This window comes from Cebus imitator, unplaced genomic scaffold (genome assembly GCF_001604975.1).
Source record: "Cebus imitator isolate Cc_AM_T3 unplaced genomic scaffold, Cebus_imitator-1.0 Scaffold181, whole genome shotgun sequence".
NCBI lineage: Eukaryota > Metazoa > Chordata > Mammalia > Primates > Cebidae > Cebus > Cebus imitator.
In genome coordinates, this window is record NW_016107496.1 from 238,562 (window position 1) to 247,027 (window position 8,466).

An 8,466-nucleotide genomic window follows, 5' to 3' on the forward strand; every position below is an offset into this window, starting at 1 on the left:
GACCTCAAGTGTATCTGCCTGCCTCAGGCTTCCAAAGTGCTGGGATTGCAGGAGTGAGCCACCACTCCTGGCCAATTTTTTAAGGCAACGTAATCAGCCCATGGCCAGGTTAAAGAACAGCTGGTACCAAGATCTGGCCCATTGGCCATGTGATCCAAGAGGCCTCTGCCTGCATACAAAGTAGTACCGCATGCTGGGCTCTCCCTGGTCCAAATCCCAGCTTCAGTTTTGGGTATTTCCTCATAAACCTTGACTACCCCAGAGTGTGGGGGACTTTGTAGCCTGGGCCCAGGCATGCGCTCACCAGTCAATGGCATCGCGGGGCTGGCCGTGGCCTCCCAGGCCACAGTAGCAACCATATTTCATATAGGTTGGGGGGGTTTGGGAGCCAACACAACCCACAGTTCCTGCCAATTGCAGGATCCCATGCCAGTGCACATGTGACTTTCTAGAGGCTGGGGGGTAAACAAAGTGAGAGGCTGCAGGTCAGGGCTTCCCAGACCCCTGGGAAGGGTATTAGCCTGAGAAGAGCCTAGATGTTACAGCCTGGCTGTCTGGGTTTGAATCCTACTTCCTACCTGTGTGATCTTGGACAAATTTCTAACCTTTCTGGGCCTTGGTTTTCTCATCTGCGAAATGGAGGATAAGCTGTCTTCAACTCATAGAATGAAATGAGACAATGAGCCAGGCACAGTGGCACACGCCTGTAATCCCAGCACTTTGGGAGGCTGAGGTGGGTGGATCACCTGAGGTTAGGAGTTCGAGAGCAGCCTGGCCAACATGATGAAACCCCATCTGTACTAAAAATACAACAAATTAGCTGGGCGTGGTGGCGGGTACCTATAATCCCAGCTACTTGGGAGGCTGAGGCAGGAGAATTGCTTGAACCCGGGAGGTGAAGGTTGCAGTGAGCTGAGATAGCACTATTGGACTCCAGCCTGGACTATAAGAGTGAAACTCCATCTTGAAAAAAAGAAAAAAGAAATGAGATAATGAGTATAAAGTACCTGGAATGTAAAAAGGCTAACTATTATAATCCAGCTGGGTGAGGTGGCTCACATCTGTAATCCCAGCACTTTGGGAGGCCAAGGCAGGCAGATCACCTGAGATCAAAAGTTCAAGACCAGCCTGGCCAACATTGTGAAACCCCGTCTCTAGTAAAAATACAAAAATTAGCCGAGCATAGTGGCACATGCCTGTAATCCCAGCTACTTGGGAGGCTGAAGCAGGAGAGTCACTTGAATCTGGGAGGCAGAGGTTGCAATGAGCCAAGATTGTGCCACTGCACTCCAGCCTGAACAGAGCAAGACTCAGTATTTTTAGCAGAGACGGGGTTTCTCTACTAAAAAGAAAGTAAAAAGTGTAACTATTATAATCAATGTCCTCAGGGTAGTCATGAAGGGAAAAAAGAGTCACACATGAAATGTTTGTCCAGTTGGCTGTGTTGGGCACTAGGCATCAGGAATGAGCCTACAGGTGTCTGTCACCACCTTGGGCTCCTCTGTGGCAACTTCCCAGGCCCTGGGACTGCCCTGTGCCCACGACTTGCCCTCCAAACTCAGGCTCAAGGCCCTTGGCATCTCCTTTTATTTTTATTTCCCAGACAGGAAGGCCCCTTGGCCTGAGCTCAACCATTTTTCTAGATCCTGGCATAGCTTGGACACATTATGGTGCCCAATGTATGTGACTGGAACCCCTGCATTGGACAGGTGGGAAAGGAGGCCAGCTGGGAAAGGTGACCCCTACATTCCCACAACCAGTAGGAACCTGAGCAGAGGCTCCCACCCAGGCTTCTGACTTGCAAACCATCGCTCCTTTCTCCTCACACAGTAGCAACAGGGGGAGGTGGCCTTTCAGGTTGCCAGAGCCAAGTAGCACTAGCAATAGAGCAGAAACTCACACCCAGGCCTGCCTGCTCCCTGGGTATCTGGTCTATACCACTCCGGGAGGTTGATGCATTGTGTTTGATGTTTTTTGTTGTTGTTGAGACGGAGTTTTGCTCATGTTGCCCAGGCTGGAGTACAATGTCATGATCTCAGCTCACTGCAACCTTTGCCTCCTGGGTTCAAGCGATTCTCCTGCCTCAGCCTCCTGAGTAGCTGGGATTACAGGTGCCCACCACCACACCTGGCTAATTTTTGTATTTTTAGTAGAGACTGGGTTTCACCATGTTGGCCAGGCTGATCTTGAACTCCTGACCTCAGCTGATCCACCTGCCTCAGCATCCCAAAGTGCTGTAATTACAGGTGTGAGCCACCGCGCCCAGCTGTTATTTTTGTTTTGTTTTTGTTTTTGTTTTTGAGATGGCATTTCACTCTTGTTGCCTCTGCGGGAGCACAATGGCGCCATCCTGCTCACTGCAACCTCTGCCACCTGGGTTCCAGCTATTCTGCCTCAGCCTCCTGAGTAGCTGGGATTACAGGTGGGCACCACCACACCACCAAGCCTAGCTAATTTTTGTATTTTTAGTAAGAGACTGAGTTTCACCATGTTGGCCAGGATGGTCTTGAACTCCTGATCTCAGATGATCCACCTGCCTTGACCTCCCAAAGTGCTGGGATTATAGGCATGAGCTACCACTTTCAGCCTGATCATCTTGTCTTTTTTTTTTTGAGACAGAATCTCACTCTGTTACCCACACTGGAGTACAGTGGCATACTCACAGCTCACTGTAGCCTCCAAATCCCAGACTTAAGCGATCCTCCTGCCTCAGCCTCCAGAGGTACAGGCATGCACGATCATGCCCAGCTAATTTTTAAACTTTTAGTAGAAATGGGGTCTCACTATGTTGTCCAGGCTGGTCACAAACTCCTGGCCTTAAGTGATTTTCCTGCCTTGGCTTCCCAAGGTGCTGGGATTCTAGGCATGAGCCACCGTGCCCAGTCTCATTTGTTTTATCATGTTTTCATCACACCAACTTTTTGAGAAATCCAGGCCAAATTTAAATTCAATTTCGTTTTTTTGTTTTGACTCGGAGTCTCACTCTGTCACCCAGGCTGAAGTGCAGTGGCATGGTCTCGGCTCACTGCAACCTCCGCCTCCCAGGTTCAAGTGATTCTCCTACCTCAGCCTCCCGAGTAGCTGGGACTACAAGCATGCACCACCATGCCTAGCTAATTTTTGTATTTTTTAGTAGAAATGGGGTTTTATCATATTCGCCAGGCTGGTCTCAAACTCCTGACCTCGTGATCTGCCCACCGTGGCCTCCCAAAGTGCTGGGATTATAAGCATGAGCCACGGCACCCAGCCAGTTTTGTCTTTTTATCAGTGGAAAAAGTAGCATATTTATGTGGAGGGACAAAGATGAATCAAACAGGAAGAAAGTGTAAAAACGCATTTGGAGTTCAAAGCTTCACCTCCCTCTCTGTATAATGAGTCCTCACTCTCCCAGCAGCCCATGCCTCTGCCTCAAACCTCCCATGGCTCCCATGAGTCTGGATAAAGCTCAACGGTCTCAATACACCCCAAGTCCTAGGAGTAATCAGCCCCTCCCACCTCTCCCTCATCCTCTCACACTGCAAGAGTCATTTACTGTACCTCTAGGTGTGCCTGGCCATGCAGACACTCTGCTGTTCAAATGCCCTCACCCATCCTCACCCTACTCCCAAACCACCTCCCTGCAGAATCCATGTTGCCCGCCAGGTAGCCACAGGGACCCTCACCATACTGTCTGCTTGTGGCGGTGCCCTCAGCCTGGGGGGTCTTCCAGAGCAGATCTCTGCCCATATACAGTGGCTCACATCTGTAATCCCAGCACTTGAAGACTGAAGCAGGTGGATCACTTAAAGTCAGGATTCAAGACCAGCCTGGCCAACATGGTGAAATGCCTGTCTCTACTAAAAATACAAAAATTAAGTGGGTGTGGTGGCACCCACCTGTAATCCCAGCACTTTGGGAGGCTGAGGCAGGTGGATCACCTGAGGTCAGGAGTTCAAGACCAGCCTGGCCAAGATGGTAAAACCCCGTCTCTACTAAAAATACAAAAATTAGCCAGGTGTGGTGGTGCGTGCCTGTAATCCCAGCTACTCGGGGAGGCTGAAGCAGAGACTTGCTTGAACCTGGGAGGCGGAGGTTGCAGTGAGCCAAGATCATGGCACTGTACTCTAGCCTGGGCGACAGAGCAAGACTCCGTCTCAAAAAAAAAAAAAAAAAAAAGCTGACCCCTGAATTAAGCTGTGCTGGCACACAGTGAGCTTCCAGAAACCATCCCGTGACCTGTAAATCCACCAAGCCCCAGGGAACACGCCCACCCTGCACACTCATGACAATGTCCCAGTTCCAACATCATACCCTGAAGCTGTCTCCAAAGGTTCCTCTGCCACCCTCCCTGACCACTTTCTGGTATCTCAGAGCCCTAGCAGAATCCTTCTGTCAAGGATTCTAAAACACCCAACTCATTTAAATGTATCATCATTTCTGTCATAACTAGTGGGATCAATTTCACTATTATTGGATATACAGTTCTGTGCCTGAAACCTACAAAAAGAAAATCTTACATCTAAAAAGTGTCAATGATTTGTCATTGTTATATTATTAATCATAACCATATTTAATCACACAAGGCCTTGTTCATCACAGGTGCTCAACAAACACTTGTTCAATCAATGCATGTGGGCTCCACAGCCACACTGTTTAGGTCCTATTCGGCCTCCACCACTTATTAACTGAGTGATGTGGGCAAGATAATTCATGTCTTTATGTCTCCGTTTCCTTCTCTATAAAAGATTGATAAGAATCCCTAGCTCCTTAGGTTGTTGCCAGGGTTGAGTGATTTGGCAAATAGTAGGGGCTTGTTAAACTTTAACTGTGATGAACTCCTTCCAAATCTTCCTTTTCAGAGCCACAGACGAGGTCAGAGTGCCACCTAGTGACCCTAAAGTGTAAGTACACATGATCACCAATATGCTCTCTCCACCATAGGTCCAAGACGGGGTAGTTACTTCCCAGAGGTTTCTGCTGTATCTGCCTTCTCAGCGCTCATGTAAAGACTTTTGTATTTTCCTCCTCGAATTTCCGCAGATGGGGTTCAGGTTACCTGACACAGCTGGGTGATCCACACAGGGCAGTGACCGCCTGTGCCAGCCCTGTGACATCGCTGGAGGACCATTGTTCCTTCCTTCTCATGTTCTGGGCAGATGCCAGGGCTGGGTTGACCCATGCCGTCAAGTTTCTTGCTTTGGACGGTCACATTTTCTGTTGGCAAGGAAGGCAAAGGTCACAGGAAGCCAGAGACCTGTGACCTCTCTGTGCCGCAGGTTCAAAATATAAAGACCTGAACACTCTATGCTAAAAGCCCAAGGCTTGGGTGCTCCCCAGGGCTTCTCGCTTCATGGCCTCTGCTGAGGGAGGATGAATACTATGTCTTTCCAGAGCTTTGGGAGCTTGTAGCAAGCAGCCTCCCCAGCACAAAATCTCTTAGAAACCTCGAACTGTGTCTAAAACATTCCTGCACATTTTGCATCCTATTTCCCATATGTCAGCATGTTTTGGGGGGAAAAACCCTCAATTTCCTAAATATGCAAGAGAAATGGATATTGTAGAACAATGTGACTTTTAAAAACACGCTATTTAGGCCGGGCATGGTGGCTCATGCCTGTAATCTCAGCACTTTGGGAGGCTGAGGTGGGCAGATCACCCGAGGTCAAGAGTTAGAGACTAGCCTGACCAACAAGGAGAAATCTCATCTCTACTAAAAATACAAAATTGGCCTGGCGTGGTGGTGCATCCCTGTAATTCCAGCTACTCAAGAGGCTGAGGCAGGAGAATCACTTAAACCTGGGAGGTGGAGGTTGCGGTGAGCTGAGATCATGCAATTGCACTCCAGCCTGGGCAACAAGAGCAAAACTCCACTTCAAAAATCAAACAAACAAAAAAACTGAGTCTCAGAATGATGAAGCACTTTGTCCAATGTGACTCAGCTAGTAAGTGTTGAGACTTTACATCCTATCAAAGCCCATCTCATTCTAAACATCATGCTTTGTGTTCTCTGGCCCATGGAGAATAATTTTAACACAATCAATGAAATTTTTACACAACAATGTTCTTATCTCAAGTCCAAGAGTGCCTCCTATACTTTCTATAACACTGGCTTTCTGGTCACTAAAGATGTCATTCCAATGTGTAATCATGTGGCCAGTGGAGATATGACCAGTGTCATCATGTGTGTATACCCATAACCCTGTACACACTCTTCCTTTGTCTGATGAAATTCAAGTACCCTTTTTGATTACTTAGCAAAACTGAGCTTTAAAAGGGTTAAGGTTTCACCGGGCACGGTGGCTCATGCCCATAATCCCAGCACTTTGGGAGGCTGAGGTGGGTGGAACATGAGATCAAGAGATCAAGACCTTCCTGGCCAACATGGTGAAACCCCATCTCTACTAGAAATACAAAAATTAGCTGGGCGTGATGGCACGTGCCTGTGGTCCTAACTACTCAGGAGGCTGAGAAAGGAGAATTGCTTGAACCAGGGATGCAGAGGTTGCAGTGAGCTAAGGTCATGCCACTGTACTCCAGCCTGGTGAAAGAGCAAGACTCTGTACATATACATAAAGGGTTAAGCTTTTTAAATCCATGGAATTTTCTGTATTGCTTTTGAAGTCTCTGGTTAAATGAATAGTCTTCTAATAGTGACCTGTGATTTTGTTTTGATCAAGTGTTTTCAAATTTGACATCTTTGACTGGTTTCTCCAGCATCAAAATCCTAAATCAAGTCGTTTTGGCTTAAAATTAACCTTGGGATTTTTCAGCTGGGTCCCTCAGGGAGTCTAAAGAATGTGTCTCTCATCTTGTAAAGATATTAAATGATTCAGTTCAGTTGGTAGATGATATGGGTGGGCACTGTCAAATGTGGTGATGCTGCGTGGGAGGGCATTGTCAAATGAGGTGACATTAGATCTCATCTCAGTTATATTTATGGTATGTTGTTGATATACATTTTCCAAAAATTATATACATTTATACAAATTGAATATGTTATGATTTGTAATTTTGATTGTTATGCTAAATATTTGCTAAAGTTATATTTGTACAAATATGTTATTGATGTCTGGGCACGGTCACTCATGCCTGTAATCCCAGCATGTTGGGAGACAGAGACAGGTGGATCAACTGAGATCAGGAGTTCAAGACCAACCTGACCAACATGGTGAAATCCCATCTCTACTAACAATACAAAAATTAGCCAGGCGTGGTGTCAGGCACCTGTAATCCCAGCTACTTGGGAAGCTGAAACAGGAGAGTCACTTGATCCCAAGAGGCGGAGGTAGCAGTGGTCTGAGATCACACCCATTGTACTCCAGAATGGGCAACAAGAGTGAATCTCCATCACAAAAAGAAAAAAAGTATAAAAATTAGCCTGGCATGGTGGCATATGCCTGCAGTCCCAGCTACTCGGGAGACTGAGACAGGAGAACTTCTTGAACCCAGGAGGTGGAGGTTGCAGTGAGCTGAGATGTCATTACACTCCAGCCTGGACAACAGAGCAAGACTCCATCTCAAAAAAGAACAACAAAAAAAGTTATTAATGTATTCAGAGGATTATATGAAATTTATAAAAATCTGGTGGTCCTGATGTGATCCTGTCAGTCAGGATTCTGGTTACTCTCTTAAAATGCTGCACATAAGACTACTAACTAAATTTCCTGTGGATTGGAAACATTCAGCATATTTTCATCATAACTATTGATTCCATCATCCACATTTACTGTTTTGAATTCTTCTCTAAAAATATTTGTAATCAGCAACAGTCCAAATTCAAATTTTCTTTTCTTTTTTTTTTTTTAAGATGGAATCTCGCTCTGTCACCTATGCTGGAGTGCAGTGGAGCCATCTCTGCTCACTGCAACCTCTGTCTCCTGGGTTCAAGCAATTTTCCTGCCTGAGCCTCCCAAGTAGCTGAGACTATAGGCACCCCCCACCACCAGCTAATTGGTGGCAGTCGAGATGGGGTTTCACCATGTTAGCCAAGCTGGTCTCCAATTCCTGACCTCGTGATCTACCATCCACCTCCGCCTCCCAAAGCGCTGGGATTAGAGCCATGAGCCACCGTGCCTGGCCCCCAAATTTGCTTTTCATGGAAAAAACTCTACCAAGTCCTCTTGAACACAGGTTTCTGATAACTCACAACAATGAACTATCCAGGCTTCACCACTATGTGATATAGGCATGTCAAAAAATTCACACATACACTCCCTCAATACATTGAAAATAAAATTTTTAAAAAAATCAAAGGCCAGGGTCCAGTGGCTCACGCCTGTAATCCCAGCACTTTGGGAGGCCAAGGCGGGTGGATCACTTGTGGTGAGGAGTTCGAGACCATCCTGGTCAACACGGTGAAACCCCGTCTCTACTAAAACTACAAAAAATCAGCCGGGCATGGTGGCGCGTGCCTGTAATCCCAGCTACTCAGGAGGCTGAGGCAGGAGAATTGCCTGAACTCAGGAGGCGGAGGTTGCGGTGAGCCGA